We start from the raw sequence: 20,996 nt of genomic DNA, 5'->3' as shown, positions 1-20,996 counted from the left end.
CTGGAGAAACAGCAATGGCTAGCATGAATCCAAGTCGTTCATGCCAGCCATTGCAAGGGGATGCAGATGTTACATATCTATAAAAGACTACTACATGCGAACAGGGCTGTCTCTTTCTAAAAAGAAAAAAAAAAAAGCTCCCTGGGCTCTTTAAAGCCCCTTTCTTGAATTAAAACTGGAAGATAGCGCTATCAAATATAAAGAATATGAAGACTCAGGTGCGTAATGATGAGGGATGCAGGGTAAACTAACAAACTCTGACAGACTGATGCCAGACATGCAGCAACAAAATAGCTCCAAGACTGGTCGACCAGCTGATGTTTTTCCTTTGTTGTCTACCCACTGGCTTTTGGGGAGGCAGTTGTACGCAGGTGTAATTAAATGTGTAAGAATAAAAAGGAAGAGTGAAATAAAAATTCCTAAATGAATACATTTACTTTAATACATCTATCTAGCTATATTACAAATTTAGTATTGAAAACCTAGGTCTGCTGCTATATCCTTACTGTATGTATTTCATATATGCATATTATTTAGATTTAGCAAATTTAACAATTTTATAAAAGTCAATAGAATTTTAATGTCAAAGGATGGTTTTGCTGGCCCTAAATATCCCTTTGACAGCTTTAACCAATCATTATTTATTTAAAAACAGAAACACGGTTATTTTACAACTGTTAAAATAACAGGAAATACTATATCTATAAAAAACAAAACAAAACTTGAAATAAATTGCTTCACTATAAAGCTGCTTTGGAACTTGTTTTCTTTGAGCTTTTACTTTGAAAGAACAGGAAGCAGACGCTTTGCCGTTACACGTAGTGGCATAATATCACAGTCCCTCTCGATTTCACAAAGTTGGCATACAGAAAGCAGAGGTAGGTCTACCAGAATTTTTCCCTTTTGTTTTGCATTTGTTATTAATTACTTGGCACACGAGCAAGTTATGAACTTTTCCTAAAGCGTGCACAAGGCTGTGTGTAAGTGTGCAAAACAGACGGAGAGTGAGCTAAACATTAGGAAATGAGGATGATGAAGACTTAAAATTTATTTAGTATTTAGTATTTATTTATTTATTGTCATTGTCAAGAACAATGAAATTGCGTTTGGGGCTTCCATACAACCCCAAAAAAAGAAGAAAATAATAAATACCCCTTAAAACCCAAGTGTACATATTTAACCCAGTGTGACTCCAATGCAATAAGACAATCCTTAGCAATAATGTTCGTAGAAATTCAGACAAAGACCTGAGAAACATGACAAAATACAACAATGCAACCCATTCAATATTATTGTACTGTGAGATATGATATCAGATATGATAGTTATCTATTTAAGAAAGAGGGGGGGGGGGGGGGGGGGGCAGGAGGGGGAAGAGAATAAAGATATGATGCACCAATGCAGACCAGTTCATTGCTATTAAGAAGTTGGATATGGTTATTGTCCGTGAGAGGGGGGCAGAGAGTTCAGGAGCCTCACAGCCTGTGGATACAGGCTGTTGGCCAGTCTGGATGTTCTGGCCTGTATAGACCTGTACCTTCTCCCTGAGGGCAGCAGATGGAAAAGGTGGCGCGCAGGGTGATGTTGGTCCCGCAGGATACTGTGCACCCTCCTCAGACAGCGAGTGGGGAAGATATTACTGATCTCTGGCAGACTTGTTCCAATAATTCTGCCAGCTTCTTTCACCACCCGCTGGAGTGCTTGCTGATCGGCCTTGGTGCAGCTGGGGAACCACACTAGAAATCCATACGTCAGAACGCTGCTGATGGCACAGTTGTAGAAGTTCAACATCAGAGATCTGGGAATGTGTGCGCTCCGCAGTCTCCTCAGGTAGTAGAGGCGCTGTTGGGCCTTCCGTACAACTGAGGTGATATGGTTGCCCCAGGACAGGTCCTCGGTCACAGTTACCCCCAAGAATTTAAAACTGCTCACCCTCTCCACCGCCTCACTGCCAATGAAGAGAGGCAGATGGTTGTTATGGCCCCTCTTCCGGAAATCTACAATGATCTCCTTGGTCTTTTTGGTGTTTAAGACCAAGTTATTGTCGTGGCACCATGACTCTAGTTGTTGCACCTCTGTCCTATAGTTTGTCTCATCATTGTTGGATATAAGTCCGAGCACTGTAGTGTCATCTGCAAACTTAACAATGAGATTGGACGCGCAGGAGGAAATACAGTCATGGGTGAAGAGAGTGTATAGCAGAGGGCTCAGAACACACCCCTGAGGGGCACCGGTGTTGACCACAAGGGTGGAAGAGGTGTTCTTACCCACTCTGACACTCTGTCTACGGTTAGTGAGGAAGTCCACAATCCAGTTGCACAGAGAGGAGTTAAGTCCCAGTTGGTGGAGTTTGGGACGGAGTTTGTATGGCCGGATGGTATTAAAAGCCGAGCTGTAGTCTACAAAGAGGAGCCGTGCATAGGTGTTCCTGTGTTCCAAGTGCTTCAGTAATGTGTGCAGCACTGTGGCGATCGCATCCTCGGTTGACCGGTTCTCCCTGTATGCAAACTGGTGCGAGTCCAGGGATGGTGGAAAAGCAGCTCTGATGTGTTTAATGACCAGTCTCTCCAGGCATTTGGCGGGAATGGGGGTGAGTGCCACAGGTCTGAAATCGTTCAGACATGTGACATTTGACTGTTTTGGGATGGGAACGATGGTTGCTGCTTTGAAACAGGATGGTACCAGTGAACAGGACAACGAGGTGTTATATATAGAGGTGAAGACGTCCGCCAGGTCCGCAGCACAGTCTTTTAGCACCCGGCCCAGCACTCCATCCGGCCCGGCCGCCTTCCTGGTGTTAATGCTCCGGAACACACGCCTCAGCTCATGAGTGCTCAGGACCGGAGCAGGGTCGGTTGAGGGGAGAGGGGACAGGACAGGGTCGGTGTTCTCCCTGTCAAAACGGGCATAAAAGAGATTTAGATCCTCAGCCAGAGTAGAACTGTCGGCTGAGGGTGATGGTGTTCTTCTTTTGTAGTCCGTGATAGCCCTGATGCCCTCCCAGACCTGCCTTGGGTTTGTGTTGTTCTCAAACCTGGCCTCAAACCTTAAGTTAGATTCCTGAACAAATGCATGAAAAACACAATGTAGGGAGTTCATAAACACAAAGACTGCTAACATGAAACAAGCATGCAGCATGAACATATTTTTTTACTGTTAGAAGAAGTCAAAGAAGTGGAATCAGTGAGTGAAATCCTGAATATTTCTGGTAGACTCTGATGACTTTATTAGTACTAGCTAAGGTTTCTAGCTTATGCTAAATTGGTTTATTTCAGCTATTTCAAAGGCTTATCTTAGGAATTTTCTTTTATAAAGACTGAGTCAATTTAGCAAATATAAAACATATTCTAATTGCTATTTGAGTGTGTTTTAATGGCTTAAAATTAAACACAGTCTGAATACAGCTACTAGCCTGTATTCAGCCTGTATGTAGCATATATAGCATCTATGGCTTTTTTTTGTCAAAGATGTTTTGCTGATGTTGTTTTAAGGGGACTGACAAAATATACTTGAGTAAAATATATTTTATTAAGCTAATTTAAGTTAGTGCAATTTCAAGATAAAACAGAGAAACCCCCAGCAATCAGATGACTCCCTATGAGCAAGCATTTTGGTGACAGTGGGAAGGAAAAAACTTTTTAACAGAAAGAAACATCAAACAGAACCAGGCTCAGGCAGGGCTGTGACCGCTTGGGGGTGAGGGGAGGAAGACACAACATAGACATGTTGGCAGAAATTAACATTAACTACTGATTAAATGCAGAGTGGTGTATAAACACATATGAAGTAGGAAAAAAAAGGTGAGTGAAAAAGTAACACTGATGGGTAGCCTCCAGCAGCTTAGACCTATTGAAGTGTAACTGCATAGGGAGAATTTAGGATCACCTGCTCCATCCCTAACTATGTGCTTTATCAGAAAGGAAAGTTTTGAGCCTAATCTTAAAAGTACAGAGAGTGTCTGTCGGGCTGGACAGACAGACAGAGGGTGGAGATAAAGAGTCTAGATAAATATGAGTGGCATTAAAGTAGCTGTACATAATGTTATTTCTGTGAGATGGTTATGAGTACTTTTTTCTCTAATAGTTGAAATTCGTGAAGTCATTACTAGTTAAGGATTAATGGAATGCTTGCTTAACTCAGCAGAACTCTGATCTTGCAGCCTGTCTACAGTCGTGAGAGAAACCTAGGCTTGTTCTTATTGTCTTCTTGGCTGCTGTTGGTTCTGTGGTCTCTAAAGACGATCCTACGCTGCTTCAGTAATATGTAGGTCAATCTATGACTGATAATGTTTGATATCAAGGTATGCTTTTACTGTATTGGCAGTATGTTTGGGATCATTGTCGTGTTCAAAAATGAAGACATTGCCAATCAGACGCTTTCCAGACTGTATCGAAAAAAATCAGACTGATTTTCTACATTTGCACCACTGGCTGAAATGCAGCCACGAACCATGAGAAAGCCGCCACTGCATTTTACAAATAACGATAAACTTACTATACCTCTCTTCTGTACATACTAATGACAAGAACTCTAACTACTGATTATTTTAGTAATCAAGTATTCTTTATTATATTATTCCAACAATTAAATGCATGATTGGACAAAAAATACTTTTTGAACAAAAGATTGCATACAATTGTTTGGAAGTAACACATTTCTTTTAGCACAATCCATTCATTTCAGGAGCTCAAAAGTAATTGGACGAATAAATAACTGAACATAAAACATTTATTTCTGATACTTGGTTGAAAACCCTTTGCTGCCAATCACGCTCTGAAGTCTTGGACTCATGGACGTCACCAGATGCTGGATTTCCTCCTTTTTAATGCTCTTTCAGGCCGTTACTGTAGCTGCTTTCAGTTCCTGTTTTTTGTTGGCCTTTCTGTCCAGAGTTTAGTCTTCAACAAGTGAAATGATTGCTCAACTGGGTTAAGTTAAGGTGGCTGACTTGGCCGTTCAAGAATATTCCACTTCTTTGCTTTTAATGAATTTTTGGGTTTCTTTGGCTGTATGTTCTTGAATCGTTGAACTTGGACTTTCGACTCCCTCCACAGATTCTCTATTGGATTGAGGTTTGGAGACTGGCTAGGCCACTCCAGAACCTTGAAATGCTTTTTACGTAGCCGCTCCTTCGTTGCCTGGGTGGTGTGTTTGGGATCATTGTCATGGTGGAAGATTCAGCCACGTTTCATCTTCAGTGCTTTCACTGATGGAAGGAGGTTTTCGCCCAAAATCTCACGATAAATGGCCCCATCCATCCTTTCCGTAATACGAATAAGTCGTCCTTTCCCCTTTGTAGAAAAGCAGCCCAAAGCATAATGTTTCCACTCACATGCTTCACAGTGGGTATGGTGTTCATGGGATGCAATTTAGCATAGGGCTGCTCAATTAATCGAATTTTAATCACGATTACGATCTGGGCTTTCAACGATCATTAAAAATGACTGAGCCGATTATTAGCCCCTCCCTCGTGCTTTACTCTCGCGCTGCTCCGTGTGGCAAATCGAGCGCACCTCTCTGCATTTCGAACACGCATCACAACAATTAAGAGGACCCGAGGGAAGCTCGGAAAGCTAAGCAGAAGTTATTAGGAGAGGAGAGTGACTGCCGTTGGTTGAAAAGAGAGGTAAAAAAAAACTTCAGTGGTGTGGAAACATTATGGGTTCGCGGAGTCAGACTTGGATCAAGTAGACATAGTGTGTAAACTTTTCTACGGTGTCATAGCTGCACCACAGAGCAACACTGCAAAGTTCACTAAACATAGATGTTTACATTTTTCATTTATTTTTTATATTGCAAACATTTGCACTGTTATCAGTATTTGCACGCTATTTTATATTATTTTTTAAAGTCATTATTCAACACATTGTTATTGTTAACCCTTTAAATCCCCGTAGAACCGGAACCGCGTAAGCTAGCGCAATAATTTGTTTTGCATATGAAACCGGAGGAGTTGTACTTACATCTTATGCCATCAGCTTGTCCTCGGTCACGGTTTCCTTCCACATTTAGCTTTGCAAAAATTGCATAAAAAGCGCTTGCAGGAACAAAAACATAATATTCCAGAAACACGCTTTGCCGATCCGATCAGCTGTTCGTAACACTTCCCACAGTGAAAAAGAGTCAACGCGAACTATCGCATGTCCGCCATTTCCTGTCCGAAACCGGAAGTGACGTCATTTTGGCGGAAAATGTAGTTTTTTACTTGTAGGCCTTAAAAGCCTATACTGGTGTTTTTATAAGTCATGTTTGACTCTATACTTTTCTGAATAGTTGCTGGGATGCTTAGAACTCGAATTGCACTGCTGGAATCAGTTTGTTTTGATGCACATGCTGTTTTCTTTGCAAATTTGCATCATAGGATTGTTTTTTGTTTTTCCTGCAGTATATAAAAATTGCTGTATCTCCAAAATAAAACTATGAAGACACTCAAAATAAATTTCCTGTGGTGGAAAACTATTTTTTGCAACTTTTTTGTATTTAAAGTTTTGAGGGATAAGCCTCTTAAATTTCCCCAAGTAGAAATATATGTAAAAAAACAAAACAAAAACGATTTTCAATTTTTTTGTTTATTGCACTTTTTTGCAATTAATGTAATTACTATGGACTTAATGCATACATATTATTAAAATATGGGCTATAACAGTTGCATTGATGTATAGCAACTTGAAATGCTCCCAAAAATGGCACTACAGCATGTAAAAAAAAAAAAGAAAAAAAAAAAAAAGTTCTGGCGGACTTGGTTCTATGGTAGGTCTTAAAGGGTTAAATAAATATCGTCAAATATCTCAATCTCAATTTCAGTGAAAATAATCGTGATTATCATTTTTGCCATAATCGAGCAGCCCTAATTTAGCATTCTTCCCCCTCCAAACACGGCGAGTGATATTTATATCAAAGACTTCTATTTGGGTCTCATTTGACCACATGGCATTTTAATCCATGACGACGTAGTGTGTTACTAATAGTGAACTTTGTTACTGTGGTCCCAGCTCTCTTCAGGTCATTGACCAGTTCCCCTCGTGTAGTTTTGGCCAGGACAGCTGCCTCCTGCAAAGTGGCAACTTTTTGTTCATTCAGGTACAGCACTGTACGGTCAGGAACACAGTTTTTGAATTCCTCCAACAATACCAGTTCACGCAATGTGTTAAACTCTGAAACTTTGCTTGCTTGACACCACCTATCAAATAGTATCCCTTTTTCCCTTGCAAACTCAAGGAATGTTTGAGCAGTGGGGCGATCGTGGCTCAAGAGTTGGGAGTTCGCCTTGTAATCGGAAGGTTGCCGGTTCGAGCCCCGGCTTGGATAGTCTCGGTCGTTGTGTCCTTGGGCAAGACACTTCACCCGTTGCCTACTGATGGTGGTCAGAGGGCCCGGTGGCGCCAGTGTCCGGCAGCCTCGCCTCTGTCAGTGCGCCCCAGGGTGGCTGTGGCTACAATGTAGCTTGCCATCACCAGTGTGTGAATGTGTGTGTGAATGGGTGGATGACTGGATATGTAAAGCGCTTTGGGGTCCTTAGGGACTAGTAAGGCGCTATATAAATACAGGCCATTTACCATTTACCATTCCTCAGGGTCCTGAAACGCTGCCTGTAGGCTTCAGGCACCAACTCATAGGCTCTGAGTATAGCGCTTTTGACATTGTCATACACAAGACTGTCCTCGATAGTGAGAGCTGTGCATACTTCCTGTGCCTTACCAATTAATTTGCACTGAAGCAAAAGGGACCAAACCTCCTTGGGCCAATGTAAAGCCATAGCAATGCGCTCAAACGCATTAAAATAGGCCTCCACCTCAGTCTCCCTGAATGGTGGAACTAGGGCAATGTTTTTGCCTACATCGAATGTTGGCGGTGCATGAGCAGGGGGAGAATTATCTGAAGGATTACTATTGTTATCTTCATCCTTCACTGAAGATGGAGCAGAAGGCTCAGGAGACAATTTGTTAGCTTGCAACTCCAGCTGACGCAACCTAATAGATGTCTCAGCTTCTAGCTGCCGACACTTTAGCTTGAACTCAAGCTCATCCTTACGTTCCCTTTCTTTGGCCTCAAGTTCAAGACGAGCTAAACGTACCTTTAAGCGTGCACTAACACTGGGATTACTGGATTCGACAGAGAAGGGCTCAAACCGTGGAAGAGAGGCTGGTGGCTTTCCCTCACCTGGTTTGACCACTGTAGGTGTCCCCGCCCCCTCCTCAGCACAAACCTCAGGCTGATCAGAGGTTTCGAGGTCTGACGCGTCATCCCCCGAGTCCACGTCTAAAGGGAACACACCTTTCCCAACCAACCCACTGACAACAAGAGACTTTAACTCGCTCTTCTTCATAGACTTAGCCACAGGGATTTCATAATGCGCGGCAACGGCAAATAAATCTTCCTTCCTACATGCATCAAGCTGGTCTAATGCAGGCTTAGCTATAAAATCACCCAGGCTAAACTGTGCCATATCCAAAATTAATCCCGGACGAGCCCCAACTTATGTTACGCCCCCCCTTGAAAACGAAGTGTTGACTGGAGTGAGAGGTAACACAAAGTGAAAGAGAACACATGAACTACTGGAGAATAGATGTCATTTAAACGTGATTTATTGCCCAAAACTACTACAGTAAAAATAAACACAGGGAAGCTCTTTTCTTCAGGGTCTCCAAGGCCAAAACAACAAACAAAACACCCCCTTTAGCTAAAAATCAAACCAAGTACTCACTAACCAAAACAAAATACAATGGCTGAGCTCCCTGTCTAACCAAAAACAGGAGAAAACAGTTGAAACCAAAATGGCAGAGAACCCCTACCTGCTTCCACAATGATGAACTAATTAACACAATAAGGGCACACCTTTGCTTACAATAAAAGAAAGAAAACCAAAGTTCCACAGAGTTTAAGTTCTCACACACATACACACTAAGGCCCGCTGCCCTAAACACTACAGCTCACAGCTCTGGCAAAAATGGGGAAAGTGGCAGGGGTGTGGCAGTTTAGGATGGCAGACTATATGCCGTGGCTGACGAGCTGGAACACACCTCAGCTGTGGCTCATGAGGCAGACCTGCAACACAAGAAAAGGAGAAAAAAAACCTCTTCTACAGAGGGAGAGCCACTAGAGGTCAGCGACCGTAACAACGATATAGATTTGAAAATTTGCGATAACGATATAACTGACGATATAATTGACGCAAAACAAAATACAACTCTACAACTTTATTAGTGGGGAAAAAACCCCATCAATTTCTTTTTGTTTAAACAAGCAGCTGTTTATTTTAACGTGCATTACAGCCTCACAAAATTCAACAGTGGTTATACTATGAATGAATGCGTATTCATAATGATACGTATGAAGCGCCTTGAGGCGACTTTTGTTGTGATTTGGCGCTATATAAATAAAATTGAATTGAATTGAATACTGTTATATACATGGTTATCCATAATCATGTATATCCACAAAACTTAAGAGGTGCTTTGCAACAAAAGTGCAGTGTGCAAAATCAATAAGTCAAATAATAATATTGCACAAACTCTTGAGTAAAAACAAAACAAACAAAAACATAGATAAATTATGCTACTGCTCCCGGAAGTTTTTCTACATTTCAACTTTTAAGATTATTTGCCAGAAACACTAACATGTTCACAGATGCGGGCTTAAGGGAGGACCTTTGACAAGTTACATTTCCACCTGTGCTGAACAACCTTTCAGATGCAGAGCTAGTTGCTGGAATGCAGAGGTATTTCCTAGCTAATCTGCTGATGTGGGGAAAATTTACTGTGTGAACTTTCCACCACGAAAGAGGATCACACTCACTGTCTGCTGGTGGACTATTCACATAACTGCTCAGTTCAGATGATAACCTCTCTGCAGTTACCTCTTTCTTGCCACTAACTGGTCCCTTCAAAAAACTCCCGAGATTCTTCTTTAGCTTTTTAACAGCTCGCTGACTTGTTTGGTCACCAGTAGATGTATGAGGTGTTTCTGAAAAACCTGTGGCTGTGCTACCCTGGTGTGGGTCAAGATGCTCTAGTTCACTCATGACTTGAACTTTGATGGCTTCGCTTTCACTCTCACTGAAATATTCTGTATGAAACCGTGGATCAAGGAAAGAAGCCATGTCAACCAGCCTCTCTGTGACACTGTCTTTGTAGCTTTTGTTCATGTAGTCAAGTATTGCTGTTTTGATGTCTTTGGTCAGCTCAGTGTCACCTTCTTTTACTTTTAACATGTCATTGTTAAACATCTGAAGAACAGGCTTAACACATGGAATGGTTACATACTCTTCAGCAGAGAAAGCATCTGTAAACTCTAGGAGTGGACTCAATGCAGTGCTGACCGAGTCAAGCACTTCAATGTCTTGCCATGTCAACATGAGATGCCTTGTGGTTTTATCAGCAGCTAAAACCTGTGTTATAGCTTTTTCTTGTTTCAGCAGCCATTGGATCATTCTCTGCTTTGAACCCCAACGAGTGCAACATTCAGTTATGAGTTTGTGTTCTCGTAGGCCCAGTTCCTTTTGGGTAGCCTGCAGAGCTCGCTGGCGCTTCCAGCTGTGGCCAAAAGCAGCAACAATCTTCTTTCCCACTCCAACTGCTCGTTCAATCCTTGGGTCCTTCACACTTCTTTCTAAAAGACATACATTTAAAAGGAAACACAGTTCATTACTCAACAGCAATATTAATGCGGTGTGGAATGTGTGACATTTACGTTTTATGTATAACACACAATTATTTACACACACACACATACACACACACACACACACACATATCTATCTATCTATCTATCTATCTATCTATACATCTATACATACATACATACATACATACATACATACATACATACATACATATATATATAAAAAAACAAACAAACACCCAGCACGCCCCTGGGGGCGGTTTATCCTTCAAGCTCGGGTCCTCTACCAGAGGCCTGGGAGCTTGAGGGTCCTGCGCAGTATCTTAGCTGTTCCCAGTTATGTGTATATATATATACACATACATATATATATACATACATATATATATATATTAGGGGTGCAACGATATTCGTATCGATATTGAACCGTTCGATACAGTGCTTTCGGTTCGGTACGCATATGTATCGAACAATACAACATTTGTAATTTATTTTATCAATTTTCCTTCTGACGATGCTGTCTGTGTTGAGCGCTCAGTGAATCTGTGTTCGACTACTCCGCCTAGGCTGCACTGTCGAGCGCAGATCCACTGAGCGCTCAACACAGACAGCATAGTCAGGAGGAAGAGCGCAGGGCAAGCTAGCGAGACAGAAGTTAAGCTCTCCTTGCAACAGGCAAATTGAACCTCATTCAGATCTGGCGTTTGGAATTATTTTGGTTTTCATGTGACGTATGACCCTGAAGGTAAGCGAGTCATGGACTAAAGTAAAACAGTATGTTGGATGTGCCATGCAATGCTCAATTACATTGGTGTGAACTAGTGTGTTAGCGCAGTTAGCTCGTTAACGTGTTGGCCGTCTAGCCCCATGCACGGAGCGATCGGCGGTAGCTCGTTAACGGAGATTTGCCGTGTTGTGGCGTTAAGGTCATTTCAACGAGATTAACCTGAAAGCACTAGTGGGAACACGACGAATATGACTGCACATTTACGCCGACATCATCCTAGTGCAAAGACAAGTGGAAGCAGACAAAAAAAAGCAAGCATGCTACTAACTTTAGCCGAGTCATTTAGACAGCTGTTAGCACATGATTCTCCTTATGCTGCTGAGAATATAGCCCAGAAGAAGCGGATAGTATAGCTTTTATTTTGGAAAGAGACATTTCTCTGTAATAAACTCTCTTTTCCAAAGATGAGTGATTCCTCAATCAGATACAGGGCTTGCAATATCGCTAGCCCGACGTCCCGGAGCTAGCGATTTTTTCAGTCGGGCTACCAAAATCTATCTCTTCCCTGCCCGTTGGGCTATTGTAGGAAAAATATATGTCAATGCTTTTGCATTCTTTCGGAAATGTAGCTGGGTAATTATGTCATTGGCATCGGTGAGCCACTGTCAATATGTGACATATTGAAGTCGCGTTTGAATTTGCGCTTGTTTTTTTGCTTTCACTTTGCAATCGTGCGAACTGTGTATAGAGAGCGACAGCACTGATCTGTGAGTGATGATAATTTGTGCACCAATTCCTCTGACATCGTCTTATTAATCGTTAGCTTACTATGCAAACATGACAAGTGAAATCTCCCGCAGCAAGCTTAAACATGTGAGAGGTTGATCGCGCAGAGAATCGCTGAGCTTATGTGAGTGCGTGTGTAAAAACATTTCAGTTCTGCTGAGCCAAATAAGACAGGTCAGGGTGAAGAAGTGACAGCCAAAGAAAAGCTTACCACAAAACGGAGAAGTTATGACAAATCAGACTATAAGGCAAAAAGAAAGTGCAGCTTTATGGTTTCATGGACAAAATAATTTCTGTGGCTGCAATATGACGAGCTAAATAACCAGGGCTGCACATAAGTGGTCCGCAGGTGCGCATTCGCTGTCAAAATAAAAAACACGCACAAGGGTTAGGGTTAAATTTAAAAACTGTACTTTTGAGTTAAAATATATATTTATAATTTTAATAAATGACAAATTAAAAATGCATGAACATTTTTTTGTATCGAAAAAATATCGAACCGTGACACCAAAGTATCGAACCGAACCGAACCGTGAATTTTGTGTATCGTTGCACCCCTAATAAATATATATATAACACCCAGCACGCCCCTGCGGGCGGTTTATCCTTCAAGCTCGGGTCCTCTACCAGAGGCCTGGGAGCTTGAGGGTCCTGCGCAGTATCTTAGCTGTTCCCAGGACTGCGCTCTTCTGGACAGAGATCTCCGATGTTATTCCCGGGATCTGCTGGAGCCACTCGCCTAGCTTGGGAGTCACCGCACCTAGTGCTCCGATTACCACGGGGACCACCGTTACCTTCACCCTCCACATCCTCTCGAGCTCTTCTCTGAGCCCTTGGTATTTCTCCAGCTTCTCGTGTTCCTTCTTCCTGATATTGCTGTCATTCGGAACCGCTACATCGATCACTACGGCCGTCTTCTTCTGTTTGTCTACCACCACTATGTCCGGTTGGTTAGCCACCACCATTTTGTCCGTCTGTATCTGGAAGTCCCACAGGATCTTAGCTCGGTCATTCTCCACCACCCTTGGGGGCATCTCCCATTTTGACCTCGGGACTTCTAGGTTATACTCGGCACAGATGTTCCTGTACACTATGCCGGCCACTTGGTTATGGCGTTCCATGTATGCCTTGCCTGCTAGCATCTTGCACCCTGCTGTTATGTGCTGGATTGTCTCTGGGGCATCTTTACACAGCCTGCACCTGGGGTCTTGCCTGGTGTGATAGACCCCAGCCTCTATGGATCTTGTACTCAGAGCTTGTTCTTGTGCTGCCATGATTAGTGCCTCTGTGCTGTCTTTCAGTCCAGCTTTGTCCAGCCACTGGTAGGATTTCTGGATATCAGCCACCTCCTCTATCTGCCGGTGGTACATACCGTGCAGGGGCCTGTCCTTCCATGATGGTTCCTCGTCTCCCTCCTCTTTCTTGGGTTTCTGCTGCCTGAGGTATCCTGTACATGGATGACATCAAGCTGTATGCCAAGAGTGAACGAGACATCGATTCACTGATCCACACTACCAGGCTATACAGCAATGACATTGGAATGTCATTCGGACTGGAGAAGTGTAGTCGGATGGTAACAAAGAGAGGGAAGGTAGTCAGAACTGAGGGGATTGAACTACCAGAAGGCAACATTGCAGACATAGAGGACAGTTACAAGTACCTGGGGATCCCGCAGGCAAATGGGAACCATGAAGAGGCCGCTAGAAAGGCTGCAACCACCAAGTACCTGCAGAGGGTCAGGCAAGTCCTGAGGAGTCAGCTGAATGGTAAGAACAAGATCCGGGCCATCAATATATATATATATATATATATATATATACATATATATATATATATATATATATATATATATATGTGTATATATGTATATATATGTATATGTATGTATGTATATGTATATATATATATATATATATATATATATATATATATATATATATATATGCTTAATCTGACTTTATAATTAACTTACCTATTGCAAAAAAAAAAAAAACGTACCTATTGCAATGTGCAGGCGATGTCCAAAGCATGAAAGTCTGGTCCAGTTGTTGAGTGCGACGGCTTTCACAATGTTGGCCCCGTTGCCTGTCGTCACACACACTTGTTTTTCCTCCTAAAGATTCCACGAGCTGAGGAACTCTTTTAAGACTCTGGCTATATTTTCCCCAGTATGGTCCTCGGGGAAAAAACTTGTTTCGAGGCACGTGTTTTGTAGCTTCCAGTCTTTGTCCACGTAATGTATTGTGAGGCTCATGTAGGGGTCTGATGTTCGGCTTGACCACATGTCCGTGGTGGACGCAAAAAACTCCACCGAAGATAATGCATTTGACACCTCAGTACGGATCTCTTCATATTAGGGCTGCCACGATTAGTCGACTAATCACGATTACGTCGACTATCAAAATCGTCGACGACTGATTTAATAGTTGACACGTCGTTTGAAGCTTTGTAAGATCCCAAAAGACGCAGGAATAAGTAGTAGGATTTAAGAGTGTAATAATGGACTGAAACAGAAGATGGCATGTACAAGGATGCCAGCTGCCGTTAAACCCCGAAGAAGAAGAAGCTGTGTCCCAGAATTCATAGCGCAGCCCAGCTCAGTTTCCAACAATGGCGGCAGCTAGTTAGTTTTAATATTACTCTTATTATTCTTTCTGGGTCACAAAATAAACGTTTAGCATATTTTCAGGCGAGAATGTAACTGCGTAAACCTCAAATATCTGCTCAGTTTATCAAGACACCACATATTTTCAAAAGCTCTCTAACGTTTTCGGAGGCGTCTGTTACCCACTAGCTCGATAGCTAGCCGGGGCAAGGCTCACTAGAGCCGCTGAGAACACCGGACTCCCGGCAAATCGTTTTCAAACCCACCACCATCTTTCACTACTCAGGTTAAACATATATAAGTCACTTAGATAACTTAAAAATGTTATCGTTTGGCTTTTTTTTAGTATTTTATTTGTGCCTGAGTAAATCGGTTTGGCTGAGATTAAAGTTACAGTTTTTACACAGCTGAATAAACGTCAAGCAGACAACTGATTATCAGAAGTGTGAGATGCTCGAGAATATACTCCGGTGTCCTGTTATATTTTAGATAGCAAGGAGTTTATTAAACTTCACCGAAACGATCTGCAAATTTCATTAAAATGTAATAAACTATCATCTTGTCTTTATTTTTAGTTAGCACATACCTTAAACACTTAAAGCTGTAAGCTAATGATAGTTATATAAGAGCAGATGCATGCTGGTGCAATAAGCTGTACGCTGTACGTCGAATGGATGCATGATCTGATTAGTCGACTAATCGCAAAAATAATTGGTGACTAGTCGACTATCAAAATAGTCGTTTGTGGCAGCCCTACTTCATATAAAGCAGGCAAGGCGACTTTAGAGAAGTATTTCTTTGTGGGTAGCTTGTAGCGTGGATGGAACGTTTTAAGCATCTTTTAGAAGCCTTCTCTTTCCACACTCTGAATAGGCATCATATCCCTGGCTAAACAATGTGTCACTGCATTAGTTAGTTCCCCCCAGCATTTGTTACTTTTGTCATAAGGCGTGCAGCTATTTAAAGCTACGTCGATTGTTTGTTGAGTCATCTTCTTTGGTCTCACCACCTAGTTGAAGCGGACAACTCTTCACGTGCTTTAACGGCTTTTTTGTACTCCAAGAAGTGCTTCTGCTTCAAATGATAAAATAGGTTTGTAGTGTTTCCTCCTTTTGCCACGGCCCGCTTGCACGTTCTACAAAAAATTGTGCTTTGATGGGTATCCAATGGACGAAAACCAAATGACTTCCACACCACCGAAGTTGCACTGTTTTTACTGACCAATTCTGGTTCACCCGCTTCATTCAAAGATGCGCTTTCGTCCATGTCATCCTCCATTGCCGCCATACTTTTTCTGCCATGTGCGTATGAGCGTATGAAAACAAAGGCACTGCGCATGCGCATTTTGCCCACATTCTATCGCAATATTTCATTTTCCTATCGTTGCCGACCGTTATACTGGTATTACCGTGAACGGTATAATATGGCCCAGCCCTAGTTCTCAAGATGATTTTGACCCCATCAGGTGACATCTTGCATGGAGCCCCAGGTCGACTGAGATTCTCAGTGGTCTTGTTTTTATTCCATTTTCTAGTAAGGAAACTCTGGGTCGGGGATGAGTTCCTGCCCCAAGTGGAGGAGTTCAAGTATCTCGGGGTCTTGTTCGCGAGTGATGGGAGAAGGGAGCCAGAGATCGACAGACGGATTGGGGCTGCAGCTGCAGTAATGCGGACGCTGCACCGGTCCGTCGTGGTGAAGAGGGAGCTGAGTGTAAAAGCGAAGCTCTCAATTTACCAGTCGATCTACGTCCCTACCCTCACCTATGGCCACAAGCTGTGGGTAGCGACCGAAAGAACGAGATCGCGGATACAAGCGGCAGAAATGAGCTTCCTCCGAAGGGTGGCTGGCCTCTCCCTTAGAGATAGGGTGAGAAGTTCGGCCATCCGGGAGGGGCTCAGAGTAGAGCCGCTGCTGCTCCACATCGAAAGGAGCCAGCTGAGGTGGTTCGGGCATCTGACAAGGATGCCCCCTGGGTGCCTCCTGGGTGAGGTGTTCCAGGCATGTCCCACCGGGAGGAGGCCCCGGGGCAGACCCAGGACACGCTGGAGAGATTATATCTCTCGGCTGGCCTGCGAACGCCTTGGCGTTCCCCCGGATAAGCTGGAGGAGGTGGCTGGGGAGAGGGAGGTCTGGGCCTTTTTGCTTAGGCTGCTGCCACCGTGACCCGGCCTCGGATAAAGCGGATGAAGATGGATGGATGGATGGATACTTTTTTACATTCTGTCTCTCACAGTTGAAGTGAACCTATCCTGAAAATTACAGACCTGTCTCATCTTTTTAAGTGGGGCAACTTGCACAATCGGTGGCTGCTAAATACTTTTTTGCCCCACTGTAACTATAATTGGAACATGTTTCAGTAAACAGGTAAATAAATAAAACTTGTGTCAGTGTGAAATATACATGGACCTAACTGTATATGGTGTGTGTTCATGCATGTGTGTATTTTGTGTGTGCTGTGTGTCTACGTGTAAGTGTGCTAGTAAGTGTGTGTCTGTAAGTCGTAAAAGGAGCATGTGATGTCTGCTATGAAGAAAAGCGAGCAGATCAGCATTCTCAGAACTGAGGTTTGCCCTGTGATTTAATGCGACGTTTACTGTTGCAGAGAGCAGACTTTTGGATGGTGTAGGTGTTATTAATTAATAATTAATAATTAATTTGAACCATTCAGTATCTAACCTACCAGCCCCAGGCCAGTGCCTCAGAGTTTTACTGTGCCAGTACATTTTCATAGGTCAGCTTTGCTTGTTGCAGGTGACTCTGTCTAGTTGAAACATTGTAACAGACTAAGGTAGCAGTTCATCTGCAAATTTTAATGTAACTTCTGTATCTTTACTGTAGATTTTCACTGTGTAAAACAATCTGCTATAAAGTTAACTTTACATTATAGTAATAGGTGCTAGAAAAAAAAACTCACTTAACCTGAACTTACCAACTGAAGGACTCTGTGTGTGTAGAGGCAGACTCTGGCTACATGTTCAAATAGAACTGCATGATCTTCTCAGCTGCTGTTGTTTTAGCAGTATTTCTGTTAAAAAAACCTGCCGCCTGCATGGGCTTAATGTTGTAATACTTTTTACTCACACACGTGCTCATAGATACTATTTTTAGTTGCAAATGTGAGAGAAACCCTCATGTTTGCATAGTGATATTAGAATTGTGGATTAAACTAAAATGATTTTATTCAATTAACCATTACTGCTGTAGTTATGTTGATTTTTTTCTGTCGTTCAGTCTGCGTAGAGATTTGTGTGTGCGTATCAAAATCTGTATGTTTGTGTGTATGTGTTTGCACTTTTATTATTATTATTTTTTTACACATTTACAGATCTGTAAAACTGTGTCAAACTTATACATGTGTACAGGAATCTGTAGATGTTTATTCAGAATGCCTATAATGACATTTGTAAACATGTCTTAAAGTTCTTAAAGTTCTATCTTATCTTATGTAAATACATTTACAATGTTCTGCAAGAAGCACTGAATATACAGACAAATCGTCAGTTACAAGTCACCTTTCAGTAGGCTATCATGACAGATTTGGAAATGTGTTTGGAAAGTAGTCTGTTAGACTCGTGTTTGCCCATCTCTGGTATGTCAGTATGTGGTGTACCAGAGATAGACAGACCAGAGTTAATTTACTACTAGATCTAACCTTCATTAATCTAAAGCCAGATTAATGAACCTGATAACCTTAACACAGGATACTGAAGAGTATCTTACTTTGCAGTAAAAAACCCCACAAAAACAGCCTTACCCAGTAGCAGCAATGTTGCATTATCATTTCATTCATTGAAATGAAAATAAAAATTTAAATTCCGTTTCAGAGTACAACAATTTACATCTTTTGAAAAAAAAAAAAATACACTTACCAGAACTTTAGTCCAGCAGAGTTTGTGCTGACAGCAGCTCTGGGATCTAGATTTGCACGACCTTAAAAGAACAGATTTGCTTAGATGTTTGAAGATTAAAAAAGCAGTACTGTGCAAAGTCAAATCTTGCTCTACAGGTAGTAATAGCACTGATTAAACTGGGCTAACTTAAGTTGTGTAATGGCAAAGCAGCTTGATAATTTCAAGAGTACGTATCTCTGGCAGGAAGAAATTGGAACAAATGATGTGTTTTGTAATAGGCTGCCAGCAGTAAAGTATCTAAAGATAGAAAAGAACCAATCTTAAATTGTGAGTTTGCTAAATTCTGAAAACAAGTGAAAAGCAGCCATTTTCCCAAATTGCAAGAGAGTGTGGCTACCTGGAAGTAAAATATTATGATATGAGGTGTAGCTAAAAAAATCAAACACAGCTGGATTCATCACAGCTGTGTTTGTCCTTCGGGGATCAAGCAAAACTGTCACATTATGTTTGCATTATGAAGTCTCCCTTCAGCTTAGCTTTACTTTGCAGTTCTTTTCAAATCAAATCAAATCAAATCACTTTTTATTGTCACATCACATGTGCAGGCACACTGGCACAGCACATGCGAGTGAAATTCTTGTGTGCGAGCCCCACAAGCAACAGAGATGTGCAAACACAACAACACAAACGAGCAAAATACAAGAATGGCCAACCTGAAACTAATAAATATATGTACAATATATAATAGTGTATGCATTTCTGGATGTGTATACTAAATATTTTCCTACGTGTGTGTGTGTGTGTGTGTGTGTGTGTGTGTGTGTGTGTGTGTGTGTGTGTGTATGTATACACATTTTTACAAATTAAATAGTAAAAAAATAAAATAAAATAATAATAATAATAATAATAATAATAATAATAATAAAATATTCATTTATGGTGTGAATACAATATTTGTTGATTTAACAAGTTTTTACAATAAAATATTTGTAGGGCTTGAGCAGGACCATTGACTCACACCCAGGTTCTGCAACACTGTTGGGTAATATAGATGGTCTCATGGATGCATTTAGGTCTCCTCCTCTTCACACTGAAAGTTTGACATGGTGCAGGTAGAAAATAACCCATCTCAAATTGTATCTTTAGATACTTTACTGCTAGCAGCTTATTACAAAACACACCATTTGTTTCAATGTTTTGTGCCAGAGATACACACTCTTGAAATACTTTTAAATTATCAAGCTGCTTTGCCATTACACAACTTAAGTTAGCCCAGTTTAGTCCGTTCTATTACTACCTGTAGTGCAAGATTTGACTTTGCACAGTACTGCTTAAGATAATCTTCAAACATCTTAGCAAATCTGTTCTTTTAAGCCTGCAGGTGATAGAAGGACAGGTTCAATGGGTTATTCATTACTGCTGTTCACAATAACAGATTAATGAAGGCAGAGATTCTCAGAGATTCTGTGGATCTGTTTGAGTCGTCAGAAACAACTCAAACAGATCAGGAATCTACTTTCTGTTCTAACCTCAGAGACTTTTGGCTGCCTCAGAATCAGAACAGCCAGGGTTTTGAGTTCTTGAGAGTTTGGTGGGATGTGCTGAAAGAATTGAGAAAAAGTGAACAGTGACTTGGAGGTAGAAAAATAAGGGATGGGGTGAGGGTTGCTGAGAAGAGACAGCAGATGTTGGAGCTAAATGACTGAGTGGGGGAGACAGCTAAAGGGTCCTTTATCAGTGCCAGCAGGAGAATAAATCCAAATGTGAAGGATAGATGTGAGGAGGTGGTGAAGTTCTGCTCTGAGCTGTTTAAGGAGAACTATGTGACTGTGAACGCTGACTTTACCTGCCAGACCTTCCTCAGCTCTCTGATTTGGGAAAAACTCTCCTGTGCTTCCTGATGAACGGTCTAAGGCAGGCCTGGGTATCGTATGGTTCCTGTCAGTTCTCAATTGGAAATTAGGATTTAAATGTAAAGAAGCATACATTATGCAGTTTGTCAGTGGCTGAAATTGAGTTTTTTTGTTTTTTTTGGGGGGGGGAATCCCAATCAAATGCCATTCCCACTAGATACTGCTGTGAATGCAGCTTCACGGTAATTCATTTGGGACAGATATTTATGACAGATGTGATTTTGCTAGCACTGAAACAAGTCAACTCACATTAATAATAGAGTTTTTAACAAGGATTACATGGACTTCTAAGAATTTGTTCAAAGTATTTATTTGCATTTGCACTTTGCTGCATTAATATGTCCTGAGAAAGAAGAAGCATTTGGGTCCATTCCATGGAAACTGACTAAATTTAAGACCATTACTGAGTTCCCAGTGATGATGAGCCAGCAATTCCAGTAATAACACATTTATTAATAGGAAATCTACATAGTAATTGAAAATGTTTTAGCTTT

At 41.7% G+C, this 20,996-nt stretch overlaps 1 protein-coding gene across 3 annotated transcripts in view; it reads left to right on the top strand.

Moving 5' to 3' along the window:
* Positions 1 to 20,996, top strand: part of hykk.2 (hydroxylysine kinase, tandem duplicate 2) — a 42,303-nt gene that overhangs the window by 16,639 nt on the left and 4,668 nt on the right. Inside the window, exon 1 of one of the 3 annotated variants that reach the window (XM_085372612.1) lies at positions 852 to 878. The exons of the other annotated variants lie outside the window; for them this stretch is intronic. The gene's annotated coding sequence lies outside the window, so the exon portion shown is untranslated. Of the gene's footprint in view, positions 1 to 851; positions 879 to 20,996 lie in introns of those variants that run through there. 3 annotated transcript variants of the gene reach the window in all.

This window comes from Diplotaxodon limnothrissa, linkage group LG15, assembly GCF_057381915.1.
Source record: "Diplotaxodon limnothrissa isolate DT_005_m linkage group LG15, D_limnothrissa_male_GT1.1, whole genome shotgun sequence".
NCBI classification, from domain to species: Eukaryota; Metazoa; Chordata; class Actinopteri; order Cichliformes; family Cichlidae; genus Diplotaxodon; species Diplotaxodon limnothrissa.
The sequence above is the reverse complement of the archived record's forward strand: the minus strand, read 5'-3'. Positions and strand labels throughout refer to the sequence as shown.